General features: G+C 37.7%; 1 pseudogene; it reads right to left on the reverse strand.

Moving 5' to 3' along the window:
- Positions 1–7,600: 7,600 nt before the first annotated feature.
- The window catches only part of LOC112408465 (olfactory receptor 2A5-like), a 10,943-nt pseudogene continuing 1,883 nt past the window's right edge, over positions 7,601–16,660 (reverse strand).

Below are 16,660 nucleotides of genomic sequence, written 5' to 3' on the forward strand. Positions count from 1 at the left end.
AAGGGAAAGTCACACTTGTGATGTGTGCCACCTGCACTCACAGTGAATCACTGCCCTTTGTAGGGTAGAAGGAATCAGCATGCCACCAACTGACTTATTGGTCTCCTTAAGAGGAAGGTACCATATTGAGAACAGATACTCAGCACAGTAAAGCAGCCTTGCTGAGGTGCAGACTGTGCTAGTGCAAAGCCCCCACCCCTGTTACCATGCCTAATGCATTTGTGTGCTCACTGTGTAATCACTGGAGTGGCTGAAAGCAGAGGCTGCCTGACACTTACTGGCTATACCTGGTTGTTTAATGCCTCTTCTGCAGTGATGTCTCTGATTGGCACGAATATGGGATGTACAGATTCATACACTTTGTGTACCATCCCACATCTTTTTCCCATACCTCCATTCACCCAATATTCCAACTGTCCTCCTTCCAGATCCATTATCAGTCAAACAACACATTTGCCATTTTTCAGGAGTCCATGAATATCTTATCTCAGGAAACTTTTCTCTCCACAAGGTAGAGGGATAGTTGAATGGCTAGCTATGGGCAATGACAAGTTTACCCTCATTAATTACCTTTAAGGTCCCCCACCTGAGTTACATATATTGCACCAATATATCTAGCCAAATCATCCTTGTATCAGGCCTTTCTTCCTAAATTGTCAACTGGCTGTAGGAAATCTCTTGGAGAAAATACATACATACATTAGAGAGAAGCATCAGTGATATAGGTGATATGGGGATCTGGGCCAACTGCCCATCCAAGTTACTTTGTCTTCTGCACCTGCTCTTGCCCTAAGTTATACCACATTCAGTATATGATGCATGATTGCTGTGATCACTCTCTCCTATGATTTGGTGAGTCTGATAGCATCTCAGTTCAAGACAGGCAACTCTGGATTTATAGTAACTTGATACTCTATGACTAGTCTCTCCCAAGTCTCAGCAATATGTGAGGAATGGTGTTGAGAAAGGTGTATTGTCTTCTGCTGGAGATGGAAAGCCTTGATGCAGAGTCCCGGTGGCCTGTCCCATGATTCACGCATTGGGGCTTCTCAGAGACGTCTTTATCTACCAGAGATACCTTCAGATCCATGTGTCTGCCAGTCAAAAGTTCCAAGTGCTAGAGCTATAAATATTAATTAAATGTATAGTTCAGGGCTTCCCTGGTGGCGCGGTGGTTGAGAGTCCGCCTGCCGATGCAGGGGACACCCCCGGTCCGGGAAGATCCCACATGCCGTGGAGCGGCTGGGCCTGTGATCCATGGCCGCTGAGCCTGCGCGTCCGGAGCCTGTGCTCCGCAACGCGAGAGGCCACAACAGTGAGAGGCCCGCGTACCGCAAAAAAAGAAAAAAAAAAAAAAATGTATAGTTCAATGAATTTTCATATATCAATACACGTGTGTAAGCACCACCCAGACAAAAGTACAGAGAATCTCCATCACAAGAGAAAATTCCTGTGACCACCTCATCGCTAGAAATCACTTTCCTACTCCGAGGTAACCACTATTCTGACTTCCATCACATAGATCAGTTTTGCCTGTTTTTGAATCTCATATAAATAAATTACACACTATGGATGCTTTTGTCTCTGGTTTCTTTGACCCAATATAATGTTTTTGAGATTCACCCACGTTGTTTGGGTATCAGAAGTTCATTCTTTTTTATGCTGCTTAATATTCAATATGAACGTTCCCAAATTCATTCATCTATTCTACTGTTCACGGACATTCGGGTTATTTCTAGTTTTTGGCTATTGTAACCTAAGTTTCTATGAATATTCTTATACATGTTTTCACTGGGTATATACCAAGGAATAGCATTACCAAACCATAGGATAGGCACAGATTTATTTTTAGTAGGTATTGCCGAACAGTTTTCCAGTGTGGATTTATAATTTTACATTCCTACCAGCACTTGATATTAATTTTGTAATTTTAACCACTGTGGTATTTCTCTGTGATTTTATTTATATTTTATTGATGAGTAATTGTATTGAACACATTACCATATGCTCATTGACCTTTTAGATATCCTTTTGTATGAAGTGCCTGTTCAAATCTTTTGCCCAATTTTTGAGGGTTTTTTTTTTCCCCTCTTGTTAATTTGTAAGCATTCTTTAAAGAGTCTGGACGTGAGCATTTTGTTGAATATAGGTACTGAGGATATCTTTTTCCAGAATGTGGGTTCCCCACTGGTAACATCTCTCAAAACTATGATACAATATCAATCACTATATTGTCAAGGTACATAATAACATTTTCATCAGCTCAAGAATCTCTCCTGTTGCCTTTTTCTAGCCACATCGACTTCCCTCCCACACCCACTCTGTCCTTAACCACAAATCTGTTCTATATTTCTATAATTTTGATATTTCAAAATTATTACATAAATGTAATCATACAGTGTGATTAGTATATAATCTTTTGTGCTTGGCTTTCCCCCCCCACCCCGGCTTAGCATAATTCTCTGGAGATTCAACCAGGTTGACACATGTATCAGTGGTCTGCTCCTTTGTATTACTGAGCAGTATTCTATGTATCCCAGTTTAACTATTCACCTGTTGATTGTTTCAGTTTTGAGCTATTACCAAAAAAAGCTGCTATAAACATACACATACAGGGTCTTTTGTGGGGGGCGGGGTGTGTTTGTGTAAACATAAGTCTTCACTTTCCTAAATTTGATTTTTGGTATTTTTAAATTATTAACTTTTCTTAATTCATATTATATGGTTATGGTGCTATGAAAATTGTCTATTCATATTGGGTGAGTCATGATTTTTTTTTTGAGGAAGTGTTCCATTTTGTCTAAGTGGTCAAATTTATGTGTTGAGTTGTTTATAATTTCCTTTATTATCCTTTGATGTCTGCAGTGATGCCCTGTTTCATTCTGATATTTTTAGGTTGTGTCTTTTCCTTATGAATCCTGCTAGAGGTTTCTAAATTTTGTTGATTCGTTAAAAGAAACAGCTCTTTGCTTCACTGATTTACCAATTTTTTTTTTTTTTTTTGCTTTAAATTTCAGTGTTTTCTGTTCTAATCTTCATTAATTCCCACCCTCTGCTTGCTTTGAATTTATTTTGCTCTTCTTTTTCTAGGTTCTTGAGGTAAGGACATCTATTACTCATCTGAAACTTTTCCTCTTTCCTAATGTACACATTTATTGGTATGTTTCCCTCTCTGAACTTTGAAATGTTGTGTTTTTATTTTCATTCAGTTCAGTATATTTTCTTTATTTCTCTTGAGACTTCTTCTTTGACTTATAAGTTTTTTAAAAGTGTATTTTAAAATTTCCAAGTGTTGGAGATTTTTCTGTCTTTCTTATATTGATTTCTAGTTTGATTCCATTGTGGTTGAAGAATTTACTCCATATGATTATTTCTTTTAAACTTGGTGAGGTGTTTTTACAGGCTAGAATAGATCTATCTGTTCTGTCAGCACTTGAAAAGAATGTGCATTCTGCTGTTGTTCTATAAATTTTATGGAATGTTCTATAAATGACTATTAGATTCTTTTCGTTGATGGAGCTGTTGAGTTCTTCCATATTCTTGCTGATTTTCTCTCTAGCTGTTCTATCAGTTTTTGAAATGGCAGTGCTGAAGTCTCTAACCATGTGTGAATTTGTCTACATTTTTGCATCATATATTTTGAAACTCTTTTGTTTGGTGATACACATTTAGGATTGCTATGTCTACTTGGTGGATTAAACTTTTTATTATGTAAAATTCCTCTTTGTTTCTGAAATTTTTCTTTGCTTTATCTCACATTAATATAGCTACTCCTGCTTTCCTTCCATTAATGTTTACATGATATATCTTTTTCCATTCTTTAAGTCCACCCACCTATGTTGTTAAACTTGGAGTTTCTCATAGACAGCATTCAAGAAACAGAAGTAAGGGTCATGCTTTTTAATACACTGTCATTCTGTCTTTAAATTGATGCATCTAGACCATTTATATTAAATCTAATTATTGATACTTTAGGGCTTAAGTCTTAGTTATTTTGTTTTGTTTTCAGTCTCAACTCTATTTTTTATTTTTTCTGTGGGTTACTTGAATATTGTTTTAGAATTCCATTTTGATTTATTTTTAGTGTATTTCTTTGTATAGTTGCTTTTTATAGTTTAGTGCTTGGCCTAGATATTATATTATATATATGTATATATATATATATATATATATATATATGTCAATTGATGTCATTTTTTTACCAGCTTGAAGTATAGAAATATTATCTCCTTTTGCATCTCTTTACTCTCTCCAATTTATAATTTTCTTCAATATTTCCTCTACATAAATTTAGAAAAGTACCAAAAAAAGCTATAATTTTGGCTTGAACCATCAAACATAATTGAGAAACTCAAGAGGATAAGGAAAGCCTATGGAATTTACTCATAATTTTTCTTACCATGTTCTTTCTTCCTAATATTCCAAGTTTCCTTTTTTTCTGTTTAGAGAATTCATTTTTAAAGATCAGCTTTGTTGTGTATAGAATTCTATGTTGACAGTTTTTAATTTCAGTAAGTTAAGATGGTATTCCATTTTATTTTGTCTTCCATGATGTTTGTTAAGAAGTCAGCTATAATCTTATTGTTGTTCTCTTGAAAGTAATGGATTTTTTTTTTCCTGGCCAGTTGTAATGTTTTTTCTTTACATTTTCAGCAGTTTGACTAATATATTTCTCAGCGAGGTTTTACTTATATTTATCCTGTTCGAGTTCTCCCGAGCTTCTTAAATCAGTGTGTTGATATTGCCTATCAGATTTTAGAATTTCTTGTCATTATTTTTTTTCAAGTAATTCACCTGTCCCATTTTTTCCTCTTTTTTCCTTATGAGACTCCAATTACATGTATGTTAGACCTTTTGACTCTTTCTTACAACTTCATTTTGCCCTCTTGAGTTCTTTATTTTTTTCTCTCTTTAGTTTTGGCAATATATATTGAACTGGTTTTTTTTGTTTGTTTGTTTTTTGCGGTACGCAGGCCTCTCACTGTTGTGGCCTCTCCCACTGTGGAGCACACCTCCAGACGCACAGGCTCAGCGGCCATGGCTCACAGGCCTAGCCGCTCCACCGCATGCGGAATCTTCCCGGACCGGGGCACGAACCCACGTCCCCTGTATCGGCAGGCGGACTCCCAACCACTGTGCCACCAGGGAAGCGCTATTGAACTGTTTTTAACTTCACTAATCTTGACATCGGTTGTAGCCTGTCTTCTGTAAAATACATCTAATGAGTTATTTGTCAGATTTCTTTTATGGAAAGATTTAGAATGGTAACTAGACTTTTAAAATCAGATTCTTATTTTCAATCGAAATACTACATGTTATCATCTATTCTCTCCTTTATTTCCTTTATATCAATTATAGATATTTTAATATCCTTTTCTATTAACTCCAATATCTGAATGATCTGTGAGTTTTTTTCTAGTAACTTATTATCTTATCAATCATTTTTTGCATGTTTAGGGATTTTCTTAAATGCTGAAGTTACGAATAATATGCTATAGAAACTCTCAAGAATTTTGAGATTTTTTTTTTCTGGAGAGCAGTTAGACTACTTGAAGACCACCTTGCTCCTCTTAAGGCTCAGTTTTAAGCTGTGTTATGGTAAGTGACATAGCCCCTAGTCCCAGGACATGGGAATTCTCCCAAGACATGGAATTTCTAGAGCCCCATCTGAGTTTCTAAGTTTTGTTTTGTTCTGTTTGCTTTTGACCAATCTCTTCCCATTCTGGCTGGATCTGAACTCTAACATCTTCCCAGGAATTTGTGAGGGTTTTTTCTTCTTTCAGTCTTCCAGTTGCTGCTGCTGCTTTCTGCTAGGTCTCTCCTTAGCCCATTTTCACATTGCTAGGGAGTTAACTCAGGAAACAAATGACATTTTAACATGAATATTTCTAGGATTCTCTCTCTATTTCTCTCCTCATATTGGACGTTGACCCCCAATTCCTAACTGATCTAGCAGCCTTGAACTCTAATCACTGCTTCCTCTGGTCACCAAGACCACTGATCCCTCCTTGGGTTCCATATTCCTGACAAAGTCCAGGAAAATGCCTTCCTGGGAGAGTTTGGGTCAATGTATTCACCTCATATGCATCCCCTCCATTTCTTCAACAATTGACAAAGTTGTTTTCTATATGTTTTTGAGATTGTATAGCTGTATATGGTGGGAGGATAAATCTAATACCAGCTATTTTGGTATAGTCAAGACACATACTAATTTATTTTTAACGTGAATCTAGAAAATCTTTTCCCTGCACTCAAAATTTTAATTAAAATATAGTAGTTACAAGATTACTGAAAAAAAGGGGTTTTAATAATTTGGTTTCATGAGGGAAAATCTCATCCAGGAGTGGAAAGTTTGTTTTAGAAGTAATGGTCATTTTGCATGACATTTTCTGGAAGTCCCACTCCATGAGTAATCATTAGTGTGGTTTATCTTTGCCCATTAAGAAGTCAAGTCGCTAATATGTTACTATATTCCACTATATATTTGTTTACTATTTAACTTTTTATTTTTTTAATGGTTGAGAGATAATAAAGTGAAATATTATTGCCTGAAAATACTCTGCTAGTCTGAAAAATAAAAAGGCAGAAGCTTCAGGGGAAACCTTGTTAAGAGATATAAAAATAGTAGGAAAGTGAGATAATTAGAGAATAAATCTGCATTTAATTATGCACGTTGTAAAACATAAATGGGAGACTAAAAGAAAATGTAGGTGAGAGGTAAAAATCAAAGCAGAAGTAAAGGAGGGATGGAAACATTTCTATAATGGGTTATGAGACAGTGTTATCTTTTTTCGGTCAATACTAAGTATTTTTCAACTCTTGTCAGACGACTTGGAAATTATTCGCTATCCAACAGTGAATCCCAGTCCTGTCTTCATTTTTTTTTTTTTTTTTTTTTTTTTTTTTTTTTTTGCGGTACGCGGGCCTCTCACTGTTGTGGCCTCTCCCGTTGCGGAGCACAGGCCCCGGACGCGCACGCCCAGCGGCCATGACCCACAGGTCCAGCCGCTCCGCGGCATGTGGGATCTTCCCGGACCGGGGCACGAACCCGCGTCCCCTGCATCGGCAGGCGGACTCTCAACCACTGCGCCACCAGGGAAGCCCCCCTGTCTTCATTTGACTCATAACTGGTATCATAGAGACATTTAGTTCTGCAATGATTGTATGTATTGAGCAACATTCTGCAGCCAGGAATTTTCCTTCTGGGTGTTCATTTCCCTGAAAACTAACACTTGTTACCAGGCGATGTGAATGCTTATGATTGAATTGGTTACTTAGTGTAATGACATTGCTTCAATAATTAAACAACAAGAATTTAAAAAATAAGCTATTAATCCATTTCTTGAAAAAACTGTGCTCTTTAGATTTTTATGGCTTTAAGCATATTGATAATCCAGATGTCTCATCTCTGGACAAAAATGCTTAACACCAGAGATGAAACCTGCACATCAAAATTCTTCCTATTTTCAGGTAGTGTCTTGGACAATTCAGATTCTCTTATCAAATTTTGCTGTTAGGTAATTTTTCTGACCTTGAAGTCATCCTCCGACCACATTCCAAAGGAAGAAGGCTCTACTTAGCCAAAAGTTCTATCCACCCCTCACATGGACCTCTTCTGCCGTTCCCTCCATGGAGCACCTTTCACCTTAGCATTCCTGAGGCTGTAGATGAGGGGGTCCAGCACTGGACTGAAGACACTGTGAAACAATAACAGCTTTTTCTCTTATTTCCTCTTTGACTAGAGTACGGGGACCATATCGGTGCCATGTCAGTGCCAAAGAAAAGCCCAACCACACCATGGTGGGAGGAGCAGGTGAAGAAAGAAGGCTTTTCTTCAGCCCTCTCCTGACTGGATCCTCAGGATGGTCCAGAGGCTGCTAGAATAGGAGACCAGCACCAAGCAAAGGGACCTAAGACAAATACACAGGCAGCAAAGATGACAGCTTCACTGATCCATGGGTCAGCACAGGCCAGTGTGAGGACAGGTAGGATTTCATAGAAGACATGGCCCACTTCCTAGGACTCACAGAAGGACAACCTCAGAAGAACTGCATGTACCAGAGCCAGGATCAATCCACATGTCCAGAAAGTGATGGCCAGGACCGTGCACGCTCTCCAGTTCACGATGACAGTGTACTGGAGGGGACGACAAAGCGCCGCAAACCTATCATAGAACATCACCACGAACGTCAGGCACTCGACGTGAGCAAAAGTCAAATACAAAAATGTCTGCATTATGCACGGAACAGAGGAGAGGGTTCTATTCAGATCTGCTAAGTTTACCAACATCTCAGGGACACTGTTGGAAGCATAGGACATGTCAGTGATGACAGGTAAGAGAGGAAGAATTAGACTAGGGTGTGCAGTCTGGGATGCAGACAGATAAGTCCAGAGATCATGCCATTCCCCAGCAGGCTGAAGGCAGAAAATAGAACATTCAGAAGAGGATCACTGCCATCTCTGCACTGAGTGGAAATCCTACCAAGATGTGACCCACATCACATCTAAAGATAGTCTGCCAAGGACAGAAGGATGACAGAAAGATTAGTCTAAAGAATTAATAAAACTTGAAGTTATTTAATTCAAAAGAATTCAGAGGAAACACATACTAATTTCTGTTCTGTTTCAATTATTTTCAGTCTTAATGTAGCAAATATTTCAGAACCACATTTATAAAGGAAGGACAAAGTATTTACCATAGTGTAAAAATAATGTTGTGGGGTAATAGAGTCAGTAATTTTATTCTTGATCCTCTACTTCAGCTTTTCTGTTTCTTTATAAAGAAACTAATTATTTCAGTACTTTAACAATATTTACATGAACTGATGATTTATTTTTAGCTTAAAAAAATCTTACAATTCTAGGGCTTCCCTGGTGGTGCAGTGGTTGAGAGTCCGCCTGCTGATGCAGGGGACACGGGTTCGTGTCCCGGTACGGGAAGATCCCACATGCCGCGGAGCGGCTGGGCCCCGTGAGCCATGGCCGCTAAGCCTGCGCGTCCGGAGCCCGTGCTCCACAACGGGAGAGGCCACAACGGTGAGAGGCCCGCGTACCGCAAAAAAAAAAAAAAAATCTTCCAATTCTAGAATTTTATTTTAAGTTATTCACTTAGTACCTTTACTTATTTTTCTTTCTGTACGAAAAATTTGCTGACTCCTCACGATTTTAGGTCACAGGTCACAGTTTCAAAAGACTGAGTCATAGTGTAAATAAGATCCATGTCATATCTGATGATACGATATTCAATTTTCTACTTTCTAGAAACAGAAAAATAAAATGTCATATAAATGACTAAGAAATCTATGATGTAAAGGTAAGCATTTTAATTATTTCGATATGTGAATATCTAGTCTTTGTAATACATATTTATCTACCGGCTATATATTAGAAATTTTAAAAAGTGATAAGAAACAAATATTATACCTATCCTTTGTTTTTCCTTTGGCAATAACATTTATGAACACTTTCTCATGTGAAAAATATTCTATGACATTCATTTAACAGTGAAGCAGCTTTTTTTCATTCATACATACATACAATCTCATTTTTTGACAATTAAGTTTTGGACTATGTCCATTTTATTCGCCATGATGTGTTATGGGGCAAAAAATGTACATGCATGTGTGTATGTGTGCGATATATGTGTGTATATATACAAAATGTGTATGTATGTATGTCTATCTATCTACCTATCTACCTATCTATCCTTTAACTTAAAAGCTTAGCATATATTCCTAGGAATGGAACTGGTGAGGCAAAGGATGCTTTATTTGCTTGTTAAGAAAGAAGTAAAAGCAAGCCAAGCAGTTAGATCATCTAAAGCTTCACCTGGGCAAGAAACCCTCAGTGGGAAATGTGACTGACAGCAGTTTGTAAAGCTTAATTCATCCTTCCCTGGTAGGTGCCCTACCTGAAGGGCATTTCTATCATGCTGACTCCTAAGAGGCATTCTCTTTAAACCTCTGGCTCAAACGGGGAATAACCTGCTACTTTGGGGGTTTTCTTACAATTACTTGATAAGTGGTAAATAAGAAAACAACAACAACAAAAAAGGAAAAATAGAGACTCCTTGAACTTGAATTCAACCTGGGTGGTGGTGAAGGAGAGCCGTGACTTCAAGAGAGGACTGCTCTGCCCGGGTGCCAGTAGGTGGCCTCCAGCAATCAGCTCCCTCAGGGCTACCTAGACTGCATAGAGGCCTCATCCCATCACAGACTGTGCATGTGCTGCCCACAACCCATGGCTGATGGTGGTGGGGATTTAATGACCCCACCGTCTGGGCCAACGTGGGAAAACTGTGTTTCACAGTTGGCTGTGGGGTTGAATGAGCCTCTGTTGCACTGACATTGCAGGTTTCCTGCCTCCCCTTCATTCTCCAATGTTACTCCCTAATAAATATCCTGCATGCCAAACTCCATCGTGGTGTCTGCTTCTGCAGGATCCCACAGGGGACAATCTAACAATATGCAGACCTTGATCCTCCCATAACCACCAACCTTGAGAACTTGTCTCATCCTACCCTCTGCCTTGAGCCTTGATTTAACTGTCCTTAAATCCCAAAGGGTTGACATACATCAGACACATCCCGTTTTCATATCTTACTTTCTAGGTTTTTGAAGTTTTCCAAACGGCAACTCCTTCATATACAATGCATTTTAATCCTCCTACATGATACACAACAGATATTCCTTGAGTCGTCAATGTCTTGTATAGCAATATGTATTTTACACTCAGACAACTGCAGATGTGGGCAAGGCAGCCCGCTGTGATCTTGCAGCTGTGCCCTGTGGAACATAATGGATCACAGTCGGGAAACAGAAGAAGATGCATATCTGCTCCTAACCCCTTTAGCTTGGAAATGACTGATGTTACTTTTGCTCACTTTTTAGGCCAAAAACAGTCATATGTAGTCATTCTAATTTTAAAGAGGGCTAGTAAATATGGGGAATTACTGGGATATTGGATGACCTCTGTAGCTGCAACATTTGATGGAACTGTTTTTTGCTGGCTGACTAGCACTGATTGTCCTTTTGCCTTTCCCACTCTGTGCATAGTGATGACACACTGATTGCTTGAAATTGTAAGTAAGGCTCCCTCCTCCCCCTTTAGAAAGTTTGTTATGAAACATTTACCATTGCTCATACATAAAACTATTTTAAAACTCTATCCAATGTAGTGATTTTCCTCTCAATTTTAGGGTCTAATCTAAGAAGTTTTCCTTATGTAACTGACATCAAAAGTAAGACTATTCTTAGCCAGTGGGAAGCAGCCACATAGCACAGGGAGATTGGCTTGGTGCTTTGCGACGACCTAGAGGGGTGGGAGAGGGAGGGTGGGAGGGGGGCTCAAGAGGGAGGGGATATGGGGGCATGTGTGTGCATGTGGCTGATTCACTTTGGTGTACGGCAGACACTAACAGAGTATTGTGAGGCAGTTATACTCCAATAAAGACCTTTCAGCTGGACCTTATCAGCTACACAGAAGAGAATAAATTTATCATGTCCTGTTATTTAACATAGCAACATAGCATTTAAACATACACGGTAGACGTCATTTTACTTTGCATAGTCACAGTAAATTTTCCACATAGATAATACAGGCATACCTTGGCTATACTATGGGTTCAGTTCATACCTCAGATATATCGTGGGTTCAGTTCCAGACCAATGCAATAAAGCAAATATCACAATAGAGTCAGACATTCTTTTTTTGGTTTCTCAGTGCATATGAAAGTTATGTTTACACTATACTATAGTCTATGCAGTGCAAAATAACATTATGTCTAAAAAATGTATACACCTTAATTTAAAAATACTTTATTGCTAAAAAATTCTAACCATCATCTGACAACGGAGTGTTGCCACAAACTCTCAATTTGTAAAAACACAGTCTGTGCGGAGTACAATAAGCAAATCACGATAAAATGAAGTGTGCCTGTAAACAGTACGTTGTGAGTTAAATTCACTTGTACTAAAATTATTCTTCTGCAGATATATGATTCTTTGTTTTTTAAGACCCATGCAAGTAGTATGATCTGAGTAAACAAACTGTATTGGCAATGACTGTATATTTTTTTTTGGATGTAATAAAGGCATATATCGATTGGAGAATATGGTGAGATCCATCTTGGACACATGCGTAGGTGTTCACTATCCAACGAATGACAACTGTCTTATTTACAGAAGATCAAAGGGATGCCCTGAAGTGCAGGACAGTCCTGTGATGTTCTGAGCCTTGACTTCTTGCTTGGTTAAACAGCTCTCTTTGCTTACACAAAAAGAATTACCATAAGGAACAAGGCGGGCAGCCGGCTCATCCTTTCTAGGTAGGCTCAGATAAAAGTCTGGGTATAGATGACATGGTCCTTTCTGCATTGGTGGATTCAAGGCTGTTCTGTGCACTAACTCTTTATGAATGAGGAGTTGCTATGAACTGCTATTAAATGTGCAATATTGGTCAAAGATATCTGTAAAAATAATTACATTATCACTATAAATATCCGGTTATTTTTTAGGACCTAGTCAAAGATGAAATAGTGAGAAGTATGATAAAAACAAAGCCACTCAGTTGAATTCACATGTTGTACTTACCATATAAAATGTATCCTGGGAATATGTATTATCATATACATCATTTTGTCTTTTTGAGTGGTCACCATAGTTCACAATGATGTAAAAGACACTCAGTTTTTCTTAAATGAATGAGGGTCAATTCAACGAAGAACACATACACTGAAGGCTGATATGTAAATCCTCTTTTGCAAAGTTGTGATTTTTGCTTTTAAGAAATTTTTTACCATTAGGTGTTAATAATTTGACAATAATTTTATTTGAAAAACTATAATAATTCAACTAATCAGTTTAAAATATATTGTTTTCTAAGGGTAAATTGGAATCAGTCTGTAATAGGAGTACTGGAAACCTACAGAAAAATTATATAACACTTAAATGCATCTTATAGGTAATAACTGCTTTGTATTTACAATTTGGAGAAATCTAAAGAGGGAGTTCTATTAATTAAAAGAGGAAGAACTGTTTAAGTAAGTTTGAAATCTCAGTTTCAATGTATGGCAGAGCTTTAAAGTTTTTAAACTAAGAAACTGAGAGAAGCATCAGTTAAGATGGGGTGGTGTCTTTTTATGAGCAAAAGCTCACCTGAAGTCCTTGACATTTTATTTTCCATACATACGATCAAGTGATGGAGGATTCTATGTAACAGTGTATTAGGTATGTGATATTAAATTTAGCTACAAAACTAATTTTCTAGAGCTTAGAATTGAGTAAGAAACATCAGGAATATATAATGTTTTGAGACACTATTGAAAGCAATCAGCAATAATTAAAATATATTTAATCTCTAAACTGAAAATTTGATAATTTAAATAAAGATAACCTATTTCTACTGATGAGGAACATTTGCGTCATACATCACCATCTTCCCATTTTTCTTTCAGTTGTGGTTATTTTCTATTTTGAATTATTAATCATTTATTCCTCTTATTTTTTTTTTGCGGTACGTGGGCCTCTCACTGTTGTGGCCTCTCCATAAAAATAAAAGTTAAGATATCACAGAACACTGATACGGTTACAGCAAGGGGAGAGAGAAGAAAACATAAAAGCACTGATGGCTGAATGACAGTGCAATTTGTTAATTGATGCAATTTAAGTGCATCAACTCATGGAAATAAAAAACAGTAAGATCACTTCCTCACCTGGGCAGTGGTTTCCACTGAGCATACAACACAGGAAACTCTGAAAAATGTTTCTTGCACTAAAGAGTTTTACTATATATCTCCACCTCAATGGTCGATTTAGAAAATCCAGAAGCACTGGCTTTCATCCTATCCTATTATGGAACCAGAAAAACATTTTCCTAAAAGATGGATGCTATCAGAGTATGATATATACCAACACTCATGAATAAAGTGGGAGAATATACCTCGGAAGTAACTACAAGTCACACTTAACTATTTCATTGTTTCATGAAAGGCAATAAAATATTGCTCATAGACACTATCACTAGGACTTTTGTTTTTAGGCTGATTGCTAGTTACTCAGTGATACCAAGATTAGTAGCAAATATTATGAAAATTTTACTTGTGGAAGTATCCATAATTACATACAATTATCCTTATCTTTCCATTAAGTGATTTTGGGATAAGTTATTTAACAACTCTTCACATCAATACTTTCATCTAGGTGTGTGAAGTCCTTTCATCTCTGTGGCTGAGTTCAGAGAGCCACATGCAGAGGCCACAGCCTCGACAAGGAGGCTCTCGTTTTCTTTGTCTCCTTTCCATTAGTGGCAGTTCTGGACTCCATTCTTAGTCACATTGTTGGAGATGATGTGGAGAACCATGGGAAATAGATTCAGAATTCCTGTGCTCACAGCTCAGCTAGGAAGATCTCCCCATGAGAATGTCTTTATTTACGAGTTCAGCTGCACTAAATACAAACTCTGGCTCAGAGAAACAGACATCCATGATATAATTTTTTCTCTCACCATAGCCCAGGTGAATTCTGCTGCCTCTTCATCCTACTGCAATAGTCCTTATCCCAAACCACCTACCAGTGCAAATAAATCTCATCTACATATGATGGTGTTAGTTCTGGCTGTTACCTTAAGATTCAACCTTAACCTACAGACAATCCCACAGAAAGTAGACTATTCCTCTTAATAGTAGTCTCCATAGTGAGAAATTCCAGAGTTGAAAATGTTTACTTCACTTTCTGATGATGATGGAGAATAATAAAGCTGTTATTCTCTCCACTTTTGGGAGCAAAGTTTGGGTGTTTTTCTTTTTCTTTTTTCAAAAAATTGAAGCATAGTTGATTTACAGTGTTGTGCCAGTCTCTGCTGTACAGGAAAGTGACTCAGTTACACACATATATACCTTCTTTTTTTAAAACAGTATTTTCCATTACGGTTTATCCTAGGAGATTGGATATAGTTCCCTGTGCTATACAGTAGGACCTTATTGTTTATTCATTCTAAATGTAATAGTTTGCATCTGCCAAAGGTTGTATTTTATAATTGGTTCAATACAAACAATTCTCATAACTCTCTTGAGAACTTAGATTTTGCAAGGAGGCCCCATTAGTCATTACACCTATAAACATCTTTCCTGAGGGAAAAAAGTTTTGATGAACATTCTCCCTGGAGGAAAACAAAGATCACTTGTGTTTGATTGTTTGTGCAGGAAATATTCTGGGGAAAGTCAGGAGCAGATATGTTATCATAGAATGTAAATATATTTTCAAACATCTCAAAGGCCATAACCTGAGGCAAATATCACAATTTAGAGGACATAACACTTGGCCATACAATAGCTTTGCTAATTCAAACTTCTTACACCCTTGGTGGTTTATTATGATCTGTATCTCCCTAATATCCAATAAACAGGGGCCTATAGAGCCTGTGTTGCCACATCTAAGGGGAATATGTCCCCTCAAGTAGATGCATATTTTCATCTACTGAAGAATGAGATTGGGATGCAAAGCAGTGAGATTATCATAATGACACGTGTTGATTAGTGTTTACTGTGTTTCAGAACCTCAGGTATATACACCATACGTGGTATTTTATTTAATCTTGTGAATTGATTAATATGTTGTCACCACGTTATAGGTGTGCATTATGAAATTAGAGAAATAAATATATTGTCCACTCTATCAACTACCAGGGCCAAGAATGAATTACAGGCGCAGATAACAAATCCTCTGCTCTAACTTCTGAACGTACGCCCATTTTCAAAAGCTCTTAAAATGACCTCTTAGGAAAGCTTCACCTGTTCTCCTCAATCCTTACCAACTCTCACCAATCTCATAAGCCTCCAGAATTCCTACACATATTTCCCTGGGTATGACTCATAACCTCGGAAGAGAATAAATTCTCTTTCTGTTTCTTGTTGTAAGCTTATATAAATTTAACCTCAAAGTTTCTCCCTTCCACTTATTAACACCGCCCTCATGGGCAGCAAAGAAAAGGATGCTAATTTTCCTCACTTCTCTGGCAGGAGGATATTTCCAGTATGTAGTGTAAGAAGATGGTCCTCAGCAGAGGAAGAAATTAAAGATAGTGAAGAACAAATTACACACCCCACCTCCAGCTTCATCATTTTTAAAAGGAGGCAACAGAATTAGAGGGTTTTTATACCCTGTTCAGTTTTATATCATGACTCAGGGACATCAATTTTCACCAGTTGCTTCCCATAAGTGTGACTGGGGAGGGGCTCTGATTCAGAGGAATAAGAAAACTATGTTTAGACAGCATGGGATTCAGATGTGACTCTGAGACCCCAGGCACAGTGCAAGAAAGGGGTCTCACGAAGGTGCCTTTTTCTTCTTTCTAAACCTGATGACTTCTGCCAGTCTTCTATCTTGCTCCTCTGTAAACCATTAACTGGTATAAAAATAATGATTTCTTCAAAGAGGGAGTGGGTACTACTTCTAGTATTTTTCTCAAAATGAGCTTGAATGTACAGGAAAACTCACAAAGATGGGGAATGGTTGGAGCTGAGTCACCTGCTTCCTGAAGCAAGTGCAGTGTGTGATGAGTCCCAGATACCTCTTCTACCCTGATGGAGAGGAGAGGACACAGGGAGGATAAGGAACTTTATATATATTTATATATATATATATATATATATATATATATATAT

The sequence above is a fragment of the Neophocaena asiaeorientalis genome, unplaced genomic scaffold, assembly GCF_003031525.2.
Source record: "Neophocaena asiaeorientalis asiaeorientalis breed wild unplaced genomic scaffold, Neophocaena_asiaeorientalis_V1.1 scaffold206, whole genome shotgun sequence".
NCBI lineage: Eukaryota > Metazoa > Chordata > Mammalia > Artiodactyla > Phocoenidae > Neophocaena > Neophocaena asiaeorientalis.